Here is a 3056-nt window from a genome sequence, read left to right as displayed (position 1 = left end):
TTGGCACTTGCTTGTGGAGTTGACAATTCTTCCAAAAAAAAAAAAAAACAGCCCAGTGATGCTGCGGATTGTGGTGTAGCAACTGACACTGAATTCAGCACTGGGTGGTTCTGCTTTTGTTTTTCAGACTGCAACTGAGCCGGTGTGCCAACTTAATATTTAAAGTTATCATCTCAGCTTCAACAGAAAGCCATTGTTGAGAGATTCTGGGGCTGATCACATTTTGGTTGGAAAACGTGTGCGTAAACTGGGAAGAGGTACTTGGAGTGCTTGTGCTTACCTTCTCTCCCACCTATAGCATGTGTCAGTGGAAAAGTACTGGGACTATGCCAGCATTCTTCAGGAAAGATCGATGTCCCTCCCCACTCTCACTTCTATTTAAACCGTGGAGGTCAAGGTTTGGCAAATCTTCATTGACTCATCATATCTGCTGTGATGTTGCTTTATGAAGGAATTCAAAGCGAGAGGTAAGTCGATATGCTTGCCCTGGTCATCCTGCAATACTGGTCTGTTGGCCATTGCACCTCAAATTGATTAACTATTGTTTTTCCATCTTAGCCTTGACTCGGCGATTGAAGATTCCAGTCTCTCCAATGATATTTTAGACGAGTTTTCAATTGAGGATAACTCGCTTTTGTAGGGCGATTATCGCTTTGAATCAAAACATGATATTCTTTATACTAATGTATATTTCGAACTGAAGCGAGTGAATTCAGCCATCAATCATCTCGAGGTAAAGTTTCATTTATTTTTTTTTAATGTAATGCTCTACAAACAACTCTGTTGCATGAAGATGAAGTAATGTATATCTTCATTTTCGCAGGATGCCCTTGCAGAATTCATGAACGAAAATGATGTTCTTCGTGAAACTTGGAGTGAGTTCATGGATTTGGTTGAAGACTTTTTGAACCACCTTGACACAGAAACTGACATGTTTTCCCCATTCATGTCTGAGTTTTTGGTACCAATCGAAGAACTGCCATCCTACAGTTGTGACTGATTAAATTTAATTAGTAATATTCAAAATTACCATGTGGTGGAGGGTTATTAAATGATGAATATGAATATTTCCATTAATATTCATCATGGCTTTAGTAAGAATTCTGTTCGTAAAAGCAACTTGTGTGTATTTCCAGGTCGAGAAAGACATTCACACAGGCTTCAGTTTTCCTTGTGGTTAAAGATTCCCTCCCACCCATCTGAAACAATCTACATTCCAGAAACTATGACAAGTGAGTGATTTGTATATATCTATGCGGAATTACTTGGTTATACTGGTAGATTTGCCATTGCACCGAAAAGTAATTGAATTTTTTCCTTCCTAGCTTTGAAGAAAACTTGGCATTGGAAGCGGATTGCTTTCAGGAACTTGAATTCATGCCAATGCTTCACACAAATGAGTCAAACATTTTAAACTGTGCACCCGAGCTCATGTTTTGAGTTTGTCCTGGGGCAACTTTTTCACTCAGCTTGCTAAACCTCGCACCTGTGCCAGGAGACAGTATGTTCAGAAACTCACTTGACTGCATTCCAGAGAATAATGTGGGTGGATTTCGTGCTTTTCCAACACTTAACTGGCTCCAAATGTGTGAGCTGAGCGCCCCCTGGAGCACACTCAATCAGCACACATTTCCACAATATTTGAAGTTGTTAATCTGGTCAGAATTTATAAACCCATCCATCCATTGGGACCATACTCTGTGCAGAGCGTTGGTGCTGCCTAAGCAGTCTCCTTGGCTATTGGGTACAATGCTGGACAGTTCGCCACTTTGACACAGGATACGAGCAAGCTGGCACTCCTTTTGCCAACCTCGGAAGGCTGACAGGCAGAGTCAACCCCACCTAGTATTAATTCAACAACCGAGGGCGATTTTAACTAAGGATCCTCGGATCCCAAGCCCACCACGCTCACCATTAAGCCAACACCAGGCATAATTTATAAATGCAGATACATTATATATATTTATTTTTTTAAAGTGAGCATATGTTTATAATAGGTATGAATGACGAGATGCCATTTGTAAGTGGGATTATATTAAATTGTGGTAAAGTGATGTTAAGGGTATTTGTATGTGCAGGCTTTGGCATATGTGCAGTAATGTGTGTTCATTCTGTGTGTGTAAGGATGTGGGTTGATTTTAATTACCATTTATTAAGTAGCAAAGATAAATAAATAAAATTGGGGAAAAGTGTGCCACCACCCTCATCCCACCCCTTCTCTTCCCCCACCCTCCCCTTCCCCTCCCCATGTGTGTGGTGAGAGAGGGGAGAGGTGGGGGAGGGGAAGGGGTGGGATGAGGGTAGGGGCACACTGGATGGGTGGAGGAATAAATGAGGTGTGGTGTGTGGGTGTGGAATGTGGGTGAAGACAACAAAGGGATGGAGTGAATATTTTTTTATTATTTAGTGGGTTTTTTTTCAATTATTTAATTTTTGCAATTGTTACATTTTTTTAATTTTCTGAATATATATATATATATATATATATATATATATATATATATATATATATATATATATATATATATATATATATATATATTTTTTTTTCAATGATTCAATTTTTACATATTTATCATCTTTGTCTTTAGGGGTGGGATGATGGTGGGGGCACACTGGAGGGTGGGGGAATAAATGGAGTGTCGTGTGTGTGGTAGCATGTGGATGGAGACAACAAAGGAATGGAGTGATTTTTCTGTTATTTAGTTTTTATTATTTTTTCAATTATTTATTTTTTGCAGCTGTTTAATTATTTTCAAATTTTATTTTTTTCAATTATTCATTTTTTTCTTCATTATCATCTTTGTCTTTTGTAATTCCTGTGAGTTAAATGATCCCAAGATTTCCTCTCCCTGTAAATGAAACAATTTATATGTCCATGGAATTGTCCAAAATATCAATTATTTTTAAAAGTTCATGAGTCCTCCTCCTGGTATAACCTTTATCAAAGTGTGATTTCCACTGATATATTCTTTCACTATCACCAACTTTAAACTTAGGTTTTCTCTGATTAATCTCCCATTTATATTGTAATTTTGTAAATGTTTCTGTTGGTT

General features: G+C 38.0%; 1 long non-coding RNA gene across 1 annotated transcript; it reads left to right on the top strand.

The window, feature by feature from the left end:
* Window positions 1-301: 301 nt before the first annotated feature.
* On the top strand, window positions 302-2390 carry LOC147008867 (uncharacterized). Its single transcript, XR_015053248.1, has 4 exons — window positions 302-733; window positions 824-875; window positions 1137-1232; window positions 1326-2390. It is a non-coding gene; the product is annotated as an uncharacterized LOC147008867 (long non-coding RNA).
* The last annotated feature ends 666 nt before the right edge of the window (window positions 2391-3056 follow it).

This window comes from Eptatretus burgeri, chromosome 18 (genome assembly GCF_056783735.1).
Source record: "Eptatretus burgeri isolate ZD-2024b chromosome 18, Ebu_testis_v1, whole genome shotgun sequence".
Taxonomy (NCBI): Eukaryota; Metazoa; Chordata; class Myxini; order Myxiniformes; family Myxinidae; genus Eptatretus; species Eptatretus burgeri.
The sequence above is the reverse complement of the archived record's forward strand: the minus strand, read 5'-3'. Positions and strand labels throughout refer to the sequence as shown.